Here is a 21,516-nt window from a genome sequence, read left to right on the forward strand (position 1 = left end):
CACCGTGCTGCCCACTGTGCTGTTGATGGTTGTGAAAATAAATCTAGTTCACTAATTCCTGTCGAGGGAGGAAGATCTTCCATCCTAACCTGGTCTGGCCTACAGGTGACTCCAAACCCACAGCAATGTGATTGACTCTTAACTGTCTTCTGAAATGGCCAAGCAAGCCACCCAGATCCAGGCCAGTAAGCGTTTGACAATGAATACTAACTTAGCCAGTGATGCCCATGTTCCATGAATGATTTTTAAAAAAATCGCTTTACCTCATACATTCATGCTTTCTTCATCTGTCTCCTTTTCCCAGTTTCCCACTTTTGAATTATTGGCTCCTGCTCTCTGCATCTCCCTAATTCCATTAACTCCCTTTGTAATTTCATTCTTTTTCCTCCCTGCTCTTTCTTACTTCTCTCTTTTTATTGTGATGATTCTTATCCTCCTATTCCTTCTTTCTGATCTCACTCTTAATTCCTTTTTGTTCCCTTTTTTTATCATTGCCTCTATCATTTTCTCTTCACTTCTATCCTTCCCCTTTCTCACATTGTCTCTCACAGACACTCATAACCTGCACTCCCCTCCCTCCCACACCCCAAACACACACAGACACATGCACACATACACATATAAGTTTGTGGGATGAATTTGTACTTGCAGAATTACATTTTACTTTGCTTCCTGAAGAAGGGCTCATGCCTGAAACGTCGATTCTCCAGCTCCTTGGATGCTGCCTGACCTGCTGCGCTTTTCCAGCAACACATTTTCAGCTCTGATCTCCAGCATCTGCAGTCCTCACTTTCTCCTTGTGTGATTTTTAACTTTGTACACCCCAGTCCAACACCGGCATCTCCAAGTCATTCTTCTCCTTTGCGTTCTCTCTTTTTTTTTATCTAATTCCTTGTATCTCACCAATGTCTCACAAATTATATCAGTGAATCCAGAAACCTAAATTGTACCTTTACTTCAGAAACATAATTAAACTTTCTTTCTGCTGCAGTGACCAGTGTTTTTATCTCTTCCTGTGCAACAGTTGAATTTCCAGTTTGCTTTTCTGCTCAAATGAGTGCATGAATGGTTGATATTGAGCAAAGAAGTCATTTTGACCATAAAAATGTTTCATGAGTTTCTGGTTGGCCACTGTAGTATTAACCTCTATAGTGCTTCCCTCCCCTTCTCTCACCTCCATAGTATGATGAGAATATGAATTTATCACAAAGAAATCACATAAGTAAAACTGCCTTAAATCACTGCATAATAGAATGTGGTCAATAATACAGTTGTAGTGCTTGTGCTAATGGGGCCACTGCTCTCTTGTCCCTTGTGCATATGCTTTGAAATGACTTGACTATAGATGACAATACAAGGTCAGTAGATTTAAACATTTTAGTTGCACCCTGCTGTGAAACACAGACATCACAAATATTTCAGACCATGAATACTGTTACAATTGAAGAATTGGTTAGTGCTAGTCAGGGAAATGGCTGGACAAGGGAAGGGTGGTCCAATAATAAAGTAATGGCCACTCTGAATGAAAATTCTCCTTATGGCCCTCCCTGCAGCACAATGTCTATCAATACTGAGGGTCTGGAACTTTGCTACATGAAATCTGAATAGGAAACTGGTTGCATTATTTTCAATAGTTTCTGTAGAGGGTTCAATGAGCCTTTAACCCATCCCTTCCACTTGCTGTTTATGCAGCAGTCACTAGCTGATCATATTGAGGTTTATTTGTGTAAAACATGTCTCCACAGCCATTATATAGAGAATCCTTCATTTAATTGTTTCAACAACTTTTGGTGTTGCCTCACTACGTTAGCTGAATTAAATATCCTGGATTTCCATATTCTATTCTTGATACATTTATCTGATATTATTGTTTAAAACAAGTCATAATTCAAATCTTTATTTGTTTTTTTCAAGAAATGTGTGATTCGTTGGTTAAGTCAGTATATTTTGCCCATTCCTAATTGTCCTTAAGAGTCAATCACATTGCTGTGGGTCTGCAGCCACATGTAAGCCAGACCAAGTAGGAATGACAGATTTCATCCCTAAAGGACATTAGTAAACCAGATGGGTTTTTAATAACAATCAACAAAGGTTACATAGCCACAATTGCTGAGTTTCAGTTTTCCAATTTCAGACTTGTTTACTGAATTTAAATTCAGAGTTGACAGTGTGTTGCTGGCAAAGCACAGCAGGTCAGGCATCATCCGAGGAGGAGGAAAATTGATGTTTCAGGCTGGAGCCCTTCATCAGGATTTTCCAGCTCTTCAAATGCTGCCTGACCTGCTGTGGCTTTCCAGCAACACACTCTCAACTCTGATCTCCAGACCTCACTGTCTCCTAACTGAATTTAAATTCAGCCTGATGCTCGGGTGGGTTTTGAAACCACATTGTCAGCCTTAGGTTGTGGATCGCACTCCCTGTGACGTGACCACTATGACACCATCTTCTGGAGTGATCTGCTGTTATTGTGGATGTTATACAAAAGATATGTTGTATATTGGAAGCTGAACCTTTCACTCGTGAAAAGCATTCCACAACTGATACAAAATTAACACTGTTGATAACATTTTGCTGTGCTTTTACATTTGGAGGTTATTCCCCCACCTAAGATATTCTTGCTTTGCATCACATGAAAGTTAACAGTTTTATTATTAAATTGGGACTGTCTCACTTGACTGCAGCTTTCATCATACCATCCACTGCTGTATTAAAAAAAAGGTCCTGAAAGAGATGCCAGTTACTTGGGTTTAAATTAAATGAGAAATACTGAGGGATACCATTGTGATTGGCTGCTGAACTTTCATTAAGGCAGTAAAATTACTTTTTCAGCAATTGCAGCTTGTGCTTTGTAAATGGTTGTTACTTATGCTGAAAAGCAGGAATTTTCATATATGATGGTAAAAGAGGAATGTCTGGACAATATGGGAATGGGAGTGTATATGAATTCAATATTTCAACAATCATGTTAAATCTAATCAATAGTGATTTATCATGGACAAAGAATGATTAATGGGCAATAAGATAAGATTAGGGACAAATAAGACTTTTCAAGTTGGAAGAATATGATTAGTGACTTAGCTTTTTATAATCCATAGCAATGACTTCGATGAGGAGACCAAGAGTGACATATCTAAGTCTTCTAATATGGTATTTTCCCAGGTGAAAGTTGCTAGAAAATGGTGGTATTAGCCACCAGTACTAGAATATAGTCTTTCTGCTTCTTCATTCTTAATAATTGGAATGATAAGACAGTGCCCTGATCCCAGCTGATGTTATTACTGGGCAATTCTGATTCCAGTCTGAAATCTAGCTTGATAGGTCATATTTTGTTCTTCTTTCTCCAATGAATTTTAATTTTAAGCTCAATATTCACAGCTTTTCACTAATTTTTAAAGTGTATAACAAAAATTGTTTTGTGATTCTCTTGGAATCACCTATTAAATCTTTCTCATTCAAAAATGTTATTTGTTCTCAAATTGAATAATTATTAAAAGCTTTTCGAACAAATTCAAAGATGCTAGCACTTTTTGATGTTTTGCCTGCTGATAACATCATCTACAATTGGATCATCTGAAGGTGGTAGCATGTTCATTTGCTCAATTTCAGTTTCAGTGTTTCAACTTGAGACAATGCTGTGTCTAAGAATTATTGCCTTCATAAAGATCGATCTTGTGGTCCATTTCTGACTTTGAATCTGTTGATAAGTATTATGCCTTGTTCTATGTCTTTTTATTTTGCTTACTAATATGTGAGGGCCCTTTAAATCTATATGATTACAATGCTGTGAGAAATTTGCTTTTCTATTTAAGGCTGTATTTTTGCATTCAGCAATGCTGTTTAAACTTGAATGACTGTAGATCATGCTTGACTCTGTACCTCAACAAAGTTGCAGCTTTCCATTATTTATCAGTCCTTTATCTCTATATTTCTGTAAAAATATATTGAATTCTTCCATAAAGCTTTAAATTCTATTTCTGGCTGATGTAAAAGTTTTCGAACATCTTCAACAATGCTTGTTAATAACATAATTGACAATTGCATTCACTGAATGCGATAGCAAGCTCTTTTGCTCAGTTTCAGTTTCAGTGTTTCATTTTGCGACAATGCTGTTAAGCTGTTTTTTTTTGTCCTCTTTCTGGATTTTCCTGCTTTTGTTTTATGATTTAAGTGGTGGCTACCTGCCTCTTCTAGGGGTTTCCAGCTCCCTGAAGCCCACGTGGAGATTTCCCACTTCTTCTCAGGTATGATGGACAGTTTCTCACTGTTTATGATTAAAATATAGGCATTTTATTCTTCACAATTTTTAAAATGAGATTCTCTTGTGGTTTTTAAAAATCTTTCTGATGAAATCATGGTTCAATCCTGGTTCCTTTTACCAAACTTTTCTTTTTCTGCTGAACTCTTTCATAGATTTCTTCAAATTTGCTTGCCATTAACTTAAAGAAATTCTAAAGCTTTCAAATCCTTCTTGGTTCTATAACCGGAGTCTAAATTTCATTTCTGACCCTTTCACTGTTCTTTATTGCTCTGCCCCATGGAACCTAATACTAATCGTGATGATGCTCATTGTGAAAAGTGAAAACTCTTTTTTGCACTGCCTTGGTTTCTCTTTCTGGTTTTTGAATGATGAGAAACTATCCATCATACTTGAGAAGAAATGGAAAATCTCCACAAGGGCTTCAGAAAGTTGGAAAACCCTTGAAGAGGCAGGCAGTCACCATTTTCTATATATTTCCCTGACAAATTTCTAACCTTACCTCCTGCTGCCTTCACTTGTTCCTTACCAGCCTCCTTCATCAAGGCCTTTGTATTTTCTAAGTGTGGCCATTCTTTTTCTCTTTTCCTAGCCTGCACTCCAGCCCAAGTGCTTCTGACCCGCTTTTAAATTAACTTTTGCCTTTTTAGTGCTGAGCTTACCTTATTGCTGTATTCAGGGCTGTGGGTCTCTCTGTGTGTCTATATTTGTGTGAAAGCTGCTGCTTGATTATCTGTGTCTTTTTTTTTGTAAATATTTCTACTGAGAAAAAGATTTTGAATTTTTTACAAAATTATAAAATTACCACAAAATAGCATAACAATCTTATAACAACAATAACAGTAAACAGACTACTACTCTACTCCACAAACAATTTAAAAAAAATATAGAAATCCCTACAAACTACAGTTCAATAAATAAATTAAACAAAATAAAAACTAAATTAAATTGAATTGAACCAAGGCAAATTAAACTAAGTTAAATTACAACACTCAGCGCAACCCCACCAAAGCTCCCCATCACTGGGAGCACCAGTTGGCATGCCTGTATTTATTCAGAATTCTTCCTCCCCAGGGCCCCTAGACCACCAGACACAGCCCTCACAGCTACACAAAAAAACCTGACCAATATAACTGACAAATCTGCATCTATGTAGTTCAAAAAGGGCCACCATGTCCTATAAAAGAGTTTGGTTTCCTGGTGCATCATACTTGTAAGCAAGTCCAGGAGGATATGCTCCATAACTAATGTACATCACCCTGAGATTCCTGGGGGATTCTCTGATACCCAGCTCATTAGAATGTGCTTCCTTGCATAGGATGTTTCTTCCCATGCGCGTCCAAAGACGGGAAATTTGGCAAACCAAAGAGGAGGGACACTGGATCTATCTTGACCTCGATTCCCAAGATCCCTTCCAAGACACTCGCTATAATGCCCCAATACCTACGAAGCTTGTAGCATGACCACAAGCAATGAGTAAGAGTGCCAACATTTGTTTTACATTTGGGGCACACTGGAAACACTCCTGTCTTAAATTTCGCAAGCCGCTCTGGTGATAAATAAGCCCTGTGGAGTACTGTCAGTTGCATAGCCTGCATCCTATTACAAATCAAAATCTTCCTTACATTCTCCTAAATATCTTCCTGTGCCTCTGACGAGATCTCCGCCCCCAATAGGATAATGGGAGGAGAGAAAGAAGGAGAAGAGAGAGAAAGAGAAAAAAGGGTCTCCCACATATTAAAATAACAAAACCAGGTAAACTAGGCAAATCACAGAGAAAGGCGGAAGTGAGGACTGCAGATGCTGGAGATTGGAGTCGAGATTAGAGTGGTGCTGGAAAAGTACAGCAGGTCAGGCAGCATCCGAAGAGCAGGAAAATTGACGTTTCGGGTAGGAGCCCTTCATCAGGAACAGAAAAAACAAAGTGAACACTATGGTCCATATTATTTGAGCCAGCCAATGTATTTTAAGGTGTCCAGGAAGTCCTTTGCCTTTTCTGAAGAGTCAAAATTAAACACAGACCTCTATGGCTGAAACCTAATATTGCCGGATATCTTATAGAATACTGAATATTCAAGTCCATCAGTCTCCTTTTTACCTCATCAAAGGCCTTCCACTTGCAAATCATGGCTGTAGAAAAGTCTTGGAGAAACATAACTCTTGATCCTTGGTATATCAGGGGCTGTGGATCCTTCTCCAGTGTTCTAGAAGCTTCCAACATCATTTGCATATCTCCATAAAGGGCCACCATGTAAAAGAGTTTGGTTTCCTGGTGCATCATACTTGTAAGCAAGTCCAGGAGGATATGCTCCATAACTAATGTACATCACCCCGAGATTCCTGGGGGATTCTCTGATACCCAGCTCATTAGAATGTGCTTCCTTGGATAGGATGAAAGAATATAAAACTGTTTCTTCCCATGCGTGTCCAAAGACAGGAGATTTGGCAAACCAAAGAGGAGGGACACTGGATCTACCTTGACCTCGATTCCCAAGATCCCTTCCAAGACACTCGCTATAATGCCCCAATACCTACGATGCTGGAGTCGCACTAGGACCAGGCGGGGATGCTGGTCCAACCTGGGCCTGTGCATTGTGACCCAGTGGGTCCGCTCAACCTGCACCCATTTTGCCCGATTTCCAGCCTCAAAAATTGTGGGATCCATTGCTCTAAAAAATTGACTAGCTGGCCTTCTTCCTCCCTTTCCAGCAACTTGAACAGGCGGATGTTGTTCCGACATCATCAATTTTTGAGGTCGTCGACTTGCTCCATTAAGGCTCATACCTGCCGTTCCAGGGCCTGGACCTGGCCCTCTGAGGATTCTGCCACAGTTTTGGAAGTCGTGATCTGCTGCTCCACCTCCACAATGTGCCACCTGAGATGCTGGATCTCCTGGTCATGCTTCTGCAGCATGGCTGAGATCGGTTCAAGCCTGGCCCGGGTCTCCTCCATCACTGAATCGATTTTCTCTTGGAGTTTCACAAACTCCGAGACCAGGCTCTGCTCCACAGGTAAGTCTCCTGAGACATTCGCGGAGGCCTACACTATGGCTGTGTGCGTGTCCATAGCTGCAGGGGAATGCCCTGTATGTTGCAATCCTCACTGTCCTTTTCCCTTGGTCATCTTCCTTACTCAATTAAACTATCACTTCGCAATTTCAGGGATCTAAAACTACCACTGTTTATCACAATTGTTAAGAAAGGGAGGGTGAATGTACTACTTTGCCTGGGTTCTACTAGGGTAGACCTACTGGATTGCCATCATTTTGGATCTCTATCTGGGTCTTCTTAAAGTGGTAATGCTCTTAAAGGGAGAGATGCTTTTCTAGATTTCTTTTCCTCATGCAGAGGGTCAGAACTGCACCATTTTAACCACATTGTATTTTCCCAGATGGCTACAGGTACCTTGTGGAGTGCAATGGTTCAAGAAGGAGACTCATTGCCACATTCTCAAGGACAATTAGGAATGACTAATTAACTCTGCCTTAGCTAGCAACTCTCACACCTCATGAATGAATGAATGAGGTTGCAGTAAGTTGCTGCCACAAATCTTCCTTTCTCTTTGCTTTGTCTTGGATCTGTCTAGGGATTAGAAGAGGCTGCAACATTGGAGAGTATCTAAAAAGGGGATAATTTTCTTGGATAATGTAAAGATTTATTTCATGATTGTGATACTTACAACCAAATTAGGTGAGGCATAATTACTAGGACATCAGGGAGTTGTTACATATGTATCGTTCCCTCTGAAAGCAAGAGTAGACCTGTTGTGGGTAACTTAATTTGGCTACTTATTAAGATATCGCTGGTTCTTCCTCGCCCGCCACACCAATCTGTACTCCTCCACTGAAACACTTATTCGATTGGCGGAACTGGTCCTCGCCTTCAACAACTTCTCCTGCAAATCCTCGCACTTCCTTCAGACCAAAGGATAGCTATGGCCACCCACATGGGCCCCAGCTATGCTTGCCTCTTTGTAGAATACGTGGAACAGTCCACCTTTCGCAGTTACGCTGGCAGTGCCCCCCACCTTTTCCTCCACCACATTGATGAATGTATTGGCACCACTTCGTGCTCCCATTTGGAGGTTGAACAGTTCATCAACTTCACAAATGCCTTCCATCCTGACCTCAGCTTCACCTGGACCATATTGGACACCTCCCTCACTTTCTTGGACCTCTCTGTCTCCATCTCTGGCGACCGTTTCAACATGGACATCCATTTCAAACCGACTGGCTCCCACAGTTACTGGACTACACCTCCCTCCACCTCCCCTACTCCTGTAAAAACAGAATCCCTTACTCCCAGTTCCTCTGCATGTGCTGCAATTCCACTCCAGGACATCCCAGATGGCCTCCTATTTCAAGGACCACAATTTCCCCTCCCACATGATCAACAATGGCCTCCATTACATCTCCTTCACATCCTGCACCTTTGCCTCTGAACCTCACCCCTCCAACTGCAACAAGGATAGAATCCCTGGTCCTCACCTTTCACCCCACTAATCTCTGAATACAGTGCATTATCCTCTGCCATTTCTGCCACCTACAATCAAACCTCACTACCAATAATATATTTCTCTCCACACCCCTATCTGCATTCTACAGAAAAACATTCCCTCTGTGATTCCCTTGTTAGGTCCATGCCCCACCACCAACCCACCCTCCACACCTGACACCTTTCCTTGCCTCCGTAATTGGCGTAAAACCTCCCCCCTCACCTCCGTCTAAGGTCTCTAAGGATCTTTTCACATCCATCAGAGATTTTTCTGCACATCCAAACACCTCATCTACTGTGTCCGTTGCTCTCGATGTGGTCTCGTTTACATCAGGAAGACAGGATGGCAACTCATTGGCTGGTTCAGGGAACATCTCTGAGACACACATACCAAACAACCCCATTGTCCCGTGGCCAACTGCTTCAACTCTCCCTCCCACTCCATCAAGGACATGCAAATCCTGGCCTCCTCCATCGCCAATTCCTAGCCACCCCCCACCTGGAGGATGAGCACCTCATCTTCTATCTTGGGACCCTCCAATTACACGGCATCAACATTGATTTCACTAGTTTTCAAACCTTCCCTCCCCCACCTCATCTCAGATCCAATCCTCCAACTTGGCACCACCCTCTTGAACTGTCCTACCTGTCCATCTTCCTTCCCACCTATCTGCTCCACCCTCCTCACCGACCTATCACAATCACTCCCCACCAGCATCTACCTATCGCCTTCCCAGTTACCTTCCTTCCAGCACTACCCCCACCCTTCTATTTATCTCTCAGCCCCCATCACCCCCTCCACATTCCTGATGAAGACCTTATACCTGAAACATCGATTGTCCTGCTCCTCAGATGCTGCCTGACCTGCTGTGCTTTTCCAGTGCCCCACTTTTCAACTCTGACTCTCTAGCATCTGCAGTCCTCACTTTCTTCATGATATCTCTCTGACAATCAAATACTGAAACAATGCTTTAAACTTTATTGTGTGTCGCAACGAAAGTAAAACCCCTCAAGTAAGCAAGTTAAGATTTACAACCCAACTTGGTTATAACCCGATTGATGGTGGAATTTGGAGTATCACAGAACTCCTTATCTCTACTCACAGACTGTGGCATTATTGGAGTAGATGCAACTCAGTAACCCAGCTCTCAGAGTTTAAAGGTCCATAAATCACAGCCTGCACCTTTTCACATTCCCTCCCCCTTCCACATCTCATGACATCCAATATCCCCCAGATAGCCCATTTCACCCTAATGAACCTATAGATCCTCCATACCAACTCAGATTCCCCCACACCAGCTTTGTATGTCCCCCTTGTATCATCGATGTCTCCTCAGGTCACCCATGTCAGCATTTTGTAACTTCCATAACTACTCATTTTGAATGCACTCAGATTCCATGCAATAACAATGTACAATACCTTAAAAAATGAACTGCTCACTATCCAATATTATTAATACCAAATACATCTTCCAGTGAAAGGTTTTCAACTGAAATATTATTTCTCTTTCTCTCCATGGATGTTGCCTGATCTGCTGAACATTTTCTCTTTAATTTCAATTTCCAGGTTATGTACTATTTCGCTTGTGTCCAAACGGGTCCTTCCAGAATTACACTTATGACAACATAGCCCACCCCCAGTGGAGTATTGATCTAATTTTTGCCCAATATGTGTGACTGTTACCAACAATTTGAAATTGGCAACCACAAATAGACAGTATAAACAGACTGTATTTGCTTGCTTTGGGACTTCTAGATAAAACTTCACCACCTCAAAAACATCAATCTTTATTCACTAGTTAATAAATCAAATCTTTTAGATATAAGGTAATGTTGAACTGGAAAATGCCTTTAGAGGCAATATAGTTTGCCCTTATGAACTGAGCATAATCCCGTTCAATTGCATAAACAAGGTGACAAGAATGTATAATCTTCAGAAAAATACCATTCTGTGAAATTTATCCTAGTCTTCCAAAGATAATGAATGTAATCTTTACAAAACGTCTTTATTAAATGCTGACTAGCTTGGTTCAATAAATAGCATCATCACAGATAATCGCAACAGAAATCAAATGTAGACCTCTAACGATCTAATCCCATGATTAACTTCAGAAGTCATTGTAAATTGGGGCCTATTCTGTAAATACTCCTTATGAGAGAAAAAAAGTCTCTTATCTAAAAGTGCTAATTTTATGTACTTGTTGAATACTTTTGTAAGTGTGATCCATGTTGAATAATACATATTGTGACTTTATTTGAAAAATCAGGGATTTTTTTCTTTTCTCTAATCTAACAGAGGGGGCTGGATTCTCCCTACAATCCTACCAGAATATTTTTGATTGTGTTAATTTTGAGTTCTAATAAGTGTGCAATGTTATAAGCATATCCTAACCATTGTTGATATAGCATCAAAGCATTGACTTACTATGAAGTGTCTTTGGGCTGCTTGTCAGTGCTTGATCAGCTTTGCTGATGATGTCTTCATACTGATTAGATACTAAGTGAATTGTCAATAATGCATACAAATGTTTTCCTTCCCTGCTTTAATAACATGAGTTGTGGGCCAATGTTTCCTGCTTTCTGTATCTGAGTACATTATGGTTATGTAGATTTTTGACTCAGTTGCTAACATTGTTCCAGTTGGTTTAGTTCATTAAAATCTCTTTAATCTCTCTTTCACAGTCTACTTTGCTCAAAGGAATCACAATGATGTTGGTTTATTGAAACAATATGAAAATAAAACAATATCATGATGGTTAGAGTTTATACACATTGTGTTTTGAGAGGTAAGCAAGTACAAACAGTTAGACCATTTTTTTTATTACCAAAGAAAGTTCATGAAAGAGTGTTTAGTCTTAAATTAGGCAATTTTAAAATATTATTCAACTGTAACAACTACATAACAATGAGGACTTTAATGTTTATATATCCTCACTGGAGTTTTCAAGAACAAATCTTCTGAAGTCATCCGAGATGGAGAAGTGTAATGCATTCAGCTCGATATGAATGAGAAAGAAGTGCTTTGTCTTGTTTTTATTCTGGCATACTCAGTCTTTTTCCTCATTTCTATGTTTATGCTAATATGACGACTCTAGAGAAAAGTACATCAAGATGATTAATGTAAGTGTTTTTAAAGCAAAGCACATTGAATGATTACAGTATTGGTGCTCCAACTGAGGTTGGCTTACCTAGTATTTGTTTCTGCCTCATGGGATTGATTGTAATGTAAAGAACCTGGAAATAAACACATTCTAACTTAGAGATCCCATAGGTTCCACCCTCAGAGGCCTGTATCAACATTCTTCACATTGCCATTGCAATAGCCAGCCATTTTTATTTCATTTGTAATGCAACAAATATGTAGTTGGCTCTCAATGTGCTATTAAACTCACAACATTATTTGTGTATACAGCAGTGCTATTCTAGGCAATGTGGCAAACATTCATGTTATATTTCCCTTAGAGAACTTAGAAAATGTCATTGAACTAGATGATCATCCAACATATGAAAATGCAATTCAGCTGCATGCCGAAAGCGTGACTTTGAGCAGATGATGTACGTTACTTTGAATTATAACATAGTATGGCGATGGTAAAATAATAACAATGTAATTTACCCCAGTATTCTGGTGGTAGCGAATGGTCAGAGGTTTCATCTCTGGCTCATGCCATGCTGAGTGAGTCTCAGCTGAAGAGGCAGGTGTGATGTAATAATTAGCCAGAGTCCAGTGATCCCTGGTGGGAAGCTTATGCATTTTGAAGCTTTGTGAGGAACCTAGTACCATTTATTGCCTAGTACCAAGTTTAAATAGATCGAGAGCATGTTCTTGGGTGATAATGAGGTGAATATTGTGCTTTTCTTTGTTGTGTGTTTACTTAGCAGATAAACATCACGGTGCCAACCTGAACATGATGAATTAGTCAACATAAAAACATGCAAGTATATTTATAAAGAATTTGAGCAGTTAATTATGTTATAGCACAATTGGAGAATTTGTATATATGTCTGAATTGGTCACTTCCTCACAACAAAACTGAGATTAAATTTTAATCGCATGATATATTGCATCATTTCTCCTTAGTGATGTGGACAGAAAGCATACCTATTTAAAGGTGAATCACAACAGTGGCAGTACCTGTGGAAATCTATCCCATTATGAAACAGAGCATTCAGAAAAGGGAGTCAAATGAACTTGCTGCCAAAAGAGTTACATACATATGAACATATGAATAGGATCAGAAATAAACCATTTGGTCCTTTAAGCCTTCTCCCTCATTCGATAAGGTCATGGTTGATCTGTTTGTGTTTTAAATTCCACAATCCCATTTATCTCTTATAACCATTAATTCCCTGCTGAACAAGATTCTACTCACCTCTGCCCAAAAATATTGAATGATTCCACTTCCACTGCCTTCTCTATGCAGTATTTGAGTTGTGATCTCAGTAATGCCCTGTGTAACTGATGTATCATATCCTTATTTTATGTTCAATTCCTCTCACAATAAAGGCTAGCATCCCATTAGCCCTTATGAGTAAATGCCTGCATCTTAATCTTTTGTGACTCATAAAACAGAACACCGAAAACCCACGGAAGCTCAGAATTCAGTAGTTTGTTCCCCATTTAAGCAATATTCTGCATTTATATTCTTACTGTTTAAGTGAACAAATTTGCATTTTCCCACATTATACCTGTCTGCCAAGTTGAGCCGACTCACTCAACATATCTATATCAATCTACAATATCCTTCTTCTTCTTCGCAATATACTTTTCTACTCTGTCCTTCTTCAATTGCCTGTGAAGTTCACCATCATGCCACCACTTCCTTCATCTTAGTCATTGATGTAAATTTTAAAATATTGAAGCCCAAGCACAGTACTTACGAAACCCCATTTGTTACATTCTGCCAATCAGACAAAGGACCACTTATGCACATCCCAATTTTTCTGCCACCTAGCCAAATTTCTATCCCTGCAAATATGATTCCCTCTACAATATGAGTTTTTGATTTCTGCAATGGCCATAGATGTGAAATATTATCAAACGTGTAAATACCAGATCATTTTATTTTCTGTACCTTTGATTGTTAACTGAAATTGAAAATGGATTGCTATAAAACCAAGGATTATGGGGGGAATTGCTGCACTTTTAAAAACTAGTCACTGAAACACATTGTATGTGGTGTTTACACTGTTGCTTTGTTCTTGCACTGGGGGAAGCAGTTTGTAAATGGATAGGCACCAGAGGGTATACGTGGAGTGAGGTTGGACAAGCAACAATTAGTTGACTGATTTGTTCAATTGTACCACTCATGAATAGCAGAACTCATAAGCCTTGTGACAGCTCTTAATTAGTTCCTGGGTAGTTGGACATCTTGTGGCTGTGAACAATATAAGTGAAAGCCTTCAAATCTGAAAGGACAGGTGGTTTGTTTCTCTCCCTGCAATAAAAAGACCTAAGGTCTGAAGGAAGCCGATTATTTAATTGTTGTAAGCTGTTGCCCTTGTGAGTAACTGATGGAATATTCAGAGAATGGCAATCACTCTGCCTCCCTGTGAAGAAATGAAGGAACCTGCGGCAAAGAGATTGAAGAATAGAAAGTTCTGGCCAGCTAAAAGGATCATCTCAGTGAACTATGGACTGGTGCTACTTAACTGTGGTTCGCAGTTTTATTTTCCCTCCACCCATAATACTACTTTTCTTTTCATTTTTCTTTGTGTTTAGGAGTTTTAAAAGAGGTTGGAGTTTTAATGGAGTCATACATTGATAGTCCATAGCTGTTTATTTGTGATTAGAAATAGCTAAGTTGTAACAGATAAAAACTTTGTTAAGTACGGGAACATTATATGTATTTTCTGTTCATTTAGTTCTATCAGACAAGCATATCAAGGACTGTTCATACTTTGATTAACTCTTTAACATTATGGTGGTGCTGAGAATACTGGGACTTGGGAATCTGCACATGTTCCAAAGTGGGTTATAACATATGCCTTTCGAAATGCTAGTACATCTACAGCTCCTCTTTATTCACAGAACATGTTACTGTTTGAAAGAGTTTCAATAAAGTGGTTAAACATGATTTCTCTTTGATAAAACCGTACTGTCTCTTCCCAATTATCTTGTATTTTTCTAAGTGTGTAGTTATAATCTCTTTAGTGATTGATTCTAACACTTGCTTTGTGAAGCTAATGGGCCTATTTGCTGTATCCTTCTCTTATTGAGTGGATTTTGGAAATTTTGGAAAATTAGCATAATTAGCCACCTCTGAGGATGAAATCCATCTTGATCTGATGACTAGTCAATTCACCAGTTACCTCTCTTCCTTCCACCTCCTAATTTTCAACTGTTGCTGGAGTGTTTTTGTATCCTTTACCATGAAACCAGAAGAAATTATTTGTTGATTTTATTTTACCATTTCCTAATTATTTATGATTAACTCCCAATTCTCACTCTCCAGAGGACCAACACTCACTTAATCTTTCTCCCTTTAAATACTTGTAGAATTTCTTACTATCCATTATCACAACTCTACTTTAATTTCTTTCTTCTGACTTTTTGTTTTGGCATTTCCTGCTGTTAATTATATTCTGACTAACCATCTGACTTATAAGTTATCTTTGCACAGTTACATGCCATTTCCTTAAGTTTGATGCTGGCCCTAAATAGTTAGTTAACCATGTCCTCTTTTTAGAATGTTTTATTATAGTAGGAATATATTCATTCTGCACATTCTGAAATATCCCTGAAATATCTGACCACTGTGTCCTTACTGACCTAACCCCTAGAGAGAAAGTGAGGGCTGCAGATGCTGGAGATCAGAGCTGAAAATGTGTTGCTGGAAAAGCGCAGCAGGTCAGACAGCATTCAAGGAGCAGGAGAATCGACGTTTCGGGCATAAGCCCTTCTTCAGGAATGAGAAAAGTGTGTCCAGCAGCTAAGATAAAAGGTAGGGAGGAGGGACTTGTGGAAGGGGCTTTGGAAATGCGATAGGTGGAGGGAGGTCAAGGTGAGGGTGATAGGCCGGAGTAGGGTGGGGGCGGAGAGGTCAGGAAGATGATTACAGGTTAGGAAGGCGTTGCTGAGTCGAGGGATTTGACTGAGACAAGGTGGAGGGAGGGGAAATGAGGAAACTGGAGAAATCCGAGTTCATCCCTTGTGGTTGGAAGGTTCCCAGGCAGAAGATGAGGCACTCTTCCTCTAACTGTTGTGTTGCCATGGTCTGGCGATGGAGGAGTCCAAGGACCTGCATGTCCTTGGTGGAGTGGGAGGGGGAGTTAAAGTGTTGGGCTACGGGGTGGTTGGGTTGGTTCGTCCGGGTATCCCAGAGGTGTTCTCTGAAACGTTCCGCAAGTAGGCGGCCTGTCTCCCCAATATAGAGGACGCCACATCGGGTGCAGTGGATGCAATAGATGATGTGTGTGGAGGTGCAGGTGAATTTGTGGCGGATATGGAAGTGTCCCTTGGGGCCTTGGTGGAAAGTAAGGGGGGAGGTGTGGGCTCAAGTTTTGCATTTCTTGCGGTTGCAGGGGAAGGTGCCGGGAGTGGAGGTTGGGTTGGTGGGGGGTGTGGACCTGACGAGGGAGTCACGGAGGGAGTGGTCTTTTCGTAACGCTGATAGGGGAGGGGAGGGAAATATATCACTGGTGGTGGGGTCCGTTTGGAGGTGGCGGAAATGGCGGCAGATGATACGTTGTACATGGAGGTTGGTGGGGTGGTAGGTGAGGACCAGTGGGGTTCTGTCCTGGTGGCGGTTGGAGGGGCGGGGCTCAAGGGCGGAGGAGCAGGAAGTCGAAGAGATGCGGGTGGAGAGCATCGTCGACTATGTCTGGCGGGAAATTGCGGTCCTTGAAGAAGGAGGCCATCTGGGTTGTACGGTTTTGGAACTGGTCCTCCTGGGAGCAGATGCGGCGGAGACGAAGGAATTGGGAATATGGGATGGCGTTTTTACAGGGGGCAGGGTGGGAGGAGGTGTAGTCTAGGTAGCTGTGGGAGTCGGTCGGTTTATAGTAAATGTCTGTGTCGATTCGGTCACCCGAGATAGAAATAGAAAGGTCTAGGGAGGGGAGGGAGGAGTCTGAGACAGTCCAGGTGAATTTGAGGTCGGGGTGGAAGGTGTTGGTAAAGTGGATGAACTGTTCAACCTCCTCGTGGGAGCACGAGGCAGCGCCGATACAGTCATCGATGTAGCGGAGGAAAAGGTGGGGGGTGGTGCCAGTGTAGCTGCAGAAGATGGACTGTTCCACATATCCTACAAAGAGGCAGGCATAGCTGGGGCCCATGCGGGTGCCCATGGCTACTCCTTTCGTTTGGAGGAAGTGGGAGGATTGGAAAGAGAAGTTGTTCAGGGTGAGGACCAGTTCAGTCAGTCGAAGGAGGGTGTCAGTAGAAGGATACTGGTTGGTACGGCGGGAAAGGAAGAAGCGGAGGGCTTTAAGTCCTTCGTGATGGGGGATGGAGGTGTACAGGGACTGGATGTCCATGGTGAAGATAAGGCGTTTGGGACCGGAAAAGCGAAAATCATGGAGGAGGTGGAGGGCGTGGGTGGTGTCCCGAACCTAGGTGGGGAGTTCTTGGACTAAGGGGGACAGGACCGTGTCGAGGTATGCAGAGATGGGTTCGGTGGGGCAGGAGCAGGCTGAGACAATGGGTTGGCAGGGGGAATTAAGGTTTGTGGATTTTGGGCAGGAGGTAGAAACGGGCGGTGCGGGGTTGTGGGACTATGAGGTTGGAGGCGGTGGATGGGAGATCCCCTGAGGTGATGAGATTCTGGATGGTCTGGGAGATGATGGTTTGGTGGTGGGAGGTGGGGTCATGGTCAAGGGGGCAGTAGGAGGAGGTGTCCACGAGCTGGCGTTTAGCCTCAGCAGTGTAAAGGTCAGTGCGCCAAACTACTACCGCGCCTCCCTTGTCTGCTGGTTTGATAGTGAGGTAGGGGTTGGAATGGAGGGAGTGGAGGGCTGCACATTCCGAGGGTGAGAGGTTGGAGTGGGTGAGAGGGGTGGAGAAGTTGAGGCGGTTAATGTCACGGCAGCAGTTGGCTATGAAGAGATCGAGGGCGGATAAGAGGCCAGCACGGGGTGTCCAGGTGGATGGGGTGTGTTGGAGGCGGGAGAAGGGGTCGCAGAGGGTGGGGGAGAATCTTGGTTAAAGAAGTACGTTGAAGAAGTGACCTATTCCCTAGCCCAGTATGTCAACTCACATCAGCTAGCTCAGCTTTCAAGCCCATGTAGGTTCCCATATTTGGGGTTAAAATTTACTAGCATCAGTTCCAATCTTCTCCCTTTCAAACTGGGTAGAAAATTCAATCATACTATGGTCATTGTTACCGAGTGGTGCTTGGCCACTAACTTATCCTGTCACTTTACACAATACCAATTCTAATATAACCTGCTGTCGAGTTGTTTCTAAAATGTGTTCAGGAGGTTCTCAATATAGATTGGACTTTGTACCAGAAGAGTGCAGCTTATATCAAAATGCCTTATAATGAGAATTTTTTCCTCATAATAATGTGAATTAAGGAAGATAGGGACCATAAAATTATGAAGGTCTGCTATGTAACTCATCAGTGCAATTTATCCCATAGGAATTACATGTTAATCTTTCCTACTATGATTTATTATTTTTAATTTAAGAATTAGTGTAATACTATTGCATTTTTTGTTATGCTCACCACTTCCATTAGCATCATAATCACTGCTTATTGTTGAAGGGTTGCAATGATAACTTCTGATAAAGTTCATGTCAATTGTGGTGAGCATGCACTATGAACAACATGCGAGAACACAGGCATCAGATAGGATGGTGGGAGTACACGTTAGTGTCCTGAATACAAAAAAACATACACACGGTGACGTATCGTGGACGCCCTGTACTTTATGAAGCTATCTTGAAAACATTCCATGCATTCCTCGCCTGTCTATTACTGCCAATCTTATTTTTCTAGTTTATGTGGAGATGAAAGTCATCCATGTTTATTGCCATCACTTATCACAACACCCAATATTTCTTCTCGTATATTTTGTTCCACATTGTGGTTAGGGTTCGGAGGCCTGTATGTCACTTTCACTTGTGAATTATTTCCTTTATTATTCCTTGTCTCCAGACAAACTGATTCTACTTCCTGATCTTTTGAACCAGCTATTGCAGTAATGGCATCCTTGATTAACCGGCTATACTTCCATCTTTATCTAACTCCCTGTTTTCCTGCAAATCTCATTATTCAGGACCCAATCCTTGTCGTCCTGATGTCATGTCTTTCATATTGTACTTGCTTAATTCTATGGGCGTTATCAATTCATTTCGTTGCTATGAGTCGTATGTATATTCAGATTCAAAGCCTTTAGTTTTGTTACCTTTATAACATAAAGTCTTGATGGTTGGTATATTCCTAGTTTTTTTTTCTCTGCTATTTCCTGCCATTCTCTGACCCTCATTTTCCATATTACCATTTTTCTCTCCTTCCTTACCCACTGCATATTTGATCTCTTGCCCCCCACTATTTGATTTTAAATTTTCTCTAATTCCACAGTTATACAGTTTGCAAGAACACTGAACCCAGCACAGTTCAGGTGTAGCCTGGATCAGTACTGGTGCCAGGTGCTCACTAATCAGAACCCATGTCTCTCAGACAGCGTTTAACTCATGTACTCATATCTCTAATTTTACACACCTACTCTGTTTTGTGTGTTGTATTCCAGTTAGAACTTCTGAGAGGAGTCGAGATGTCTCTTCCTGAAGCACATTCAAATATTTCTGCGAAGCATGATTGAATTTAACAAAAAAAGCTATCTATTCATTTGATGTTTTGCATTTGAATAAAATGCCTCAGCAATCACTTAATTCTGTAAAATCAAATGTATTGGATTTTACTCTATTTAATTGATATAATGATATAACCTATTCACTTCTTACCCCATGAAAGAAAAATGTACAATCATAAAAGATGCACCAAACTAAGGTATTTTGAGAAAATGGTTCAATTGAAGTCATTGCTGAAATCACACTGTAAGTGCCTATTTGGCTTCATCACCAACAATGAATATTTTAATACATTTTCATGAAGAAAATGCAACAAACCTTATTTTCTATGTTGAAGCTGAATTTGTTGCATTCCCTTGTGTAAGGCAAACAATGCCTCATTATCATATATTATAACTGGTAGTTCTTGGAAATGTTCAAAAAAGCTTCTAGAATTTGCTTAGTGTTTTTACTCTAGTTGTAATGGGTGAGTTATGCAAAACAATATGTTTAGTCAAATAATTGTGAAGTAAAGATTAGCCCGATGTAACGTTCTAATTAGCTGAATAGGTCTCCAGTTGATTATTAGAAGCTGCAACACATAATAAGATTACAAATAATTCATATTCCTAGAAAGACCAATAATAAGCATATGAATTAGGCCTATGTAGTATGTTTATTTGAATTAGGATGTGCTGGTTGATGTACTATTTCATGCTAAAAATACTGTGACTCTTATTTTGTTGATATGTAGCACGGACTATTTTTTCTGAAGAAATATTTTTTGATGCTTCATTTTCATGGAGAATTCTACCAAAAGTGCTTCATTTGCATTAGGACTGACATTGATATGCGAAAGTATTGCAACTATGTGTCTCAGATTCATAAATCTGAATCTACCATCAATAAGCAGTCTTGCTCAATTATCCCTAATTGCAATGTTACTTCAAATTTCCAGCATCACAGTATTTTGTGTTTGTCATCTTATTCATCTATTTGTCCAAGAGTACAGTGGCATTGTGGTTTTGTTATAATACTAGTAATCCAAGAGAATGGACTAATGACACTCTGGGGAATTTAAATTCTGTTAATATAATAAGTCTGGAATAAAAAAAACTACCATCTGGATCACTTTATGCAAGGAAATCTGACAGATTTATCTGGCATGGCTTGTGTGTGAACCAGACCGACAAGATTCTTGACTCTTAGCTGAATCGGAAATAATTTAATAAACCATACAGTTATATCAAAAGTGCTACATGATCACAGCAAATCCAGTCTTGTCAATCCGACATAGTGCTCCTCAGTAATATTTGAAGATGCTGCTTATAATTTAGAGCGCTGTTCCACAGACTAGTTAAGCAGCAGCCTTTTCCAGTTATATGCAGGAAATCACATCTTTCAATGAGTATTCCAGACTCCTTCATCTGTCAGTATGCCCTGTCAATATGGACAAGGCAGACCAGCAGAGTTTATATAGCACAGTCAGAAAATTGTTGACCTGTAAGCCCTCAACAGATTCTCATGAAGTCCTTTGGCATCAGGTCAAACATGGATGAGAGAACCCTTTGCAGATTGTAATTTGAATCCCTACAGCGTGGAAACAGGCCCTTTGGCCCAACAAGTCCACACCTACCCTCTGAAGAGTAACCCACCCAAACTCATTCCCCTATCCGATATTTGCCCCTGACTAATGCACTTAACCTACATGTCCCTATGGGCAATTTAGTATGGCCAATTGAACTAATCTTCACATCTTTGGACTGTGGGAGGAAAACGGAGCACCCAAAGGAAACCCACACAGACAAGGGGAGAATGTGCAAACTCCACACAGGCGGTCACTCGAGGTTGGAATCAAACCCAGGTCCCTGGCGCTGCGAGGCAGCAGTGCTAACCACTGAGCCACCGTGCTGCCCCATAATGTGCTGATCTCTCTTGACTAATGCATCAGCAATGTTCCAGTTTGGACAATACTGAAAAAAGCAATTGCAGTAGCAAAGGTAAAGTTTGTATGCCAGTTTGGATTCAATATC

Source organism: Chiloscyllium plagiosum, unplaced genomic scaffold, assembly GCF_037043375.1.
Source record: "Chiloscyllium plagiosum isolate Xiang-an unplaced genomic scaffold, Cpla_swu_hap1 HiC_scaffold_2, whole genome shotgun sequence".
In the NCBI taxonomy this organism is placed as follows: Eukaryota; Metazoa; Chordata; class Chondrichthyes; order Orectolobiformes; family Hemiscylliidae; genus Chiloscyllium; species Chiloscyllium plagiosum.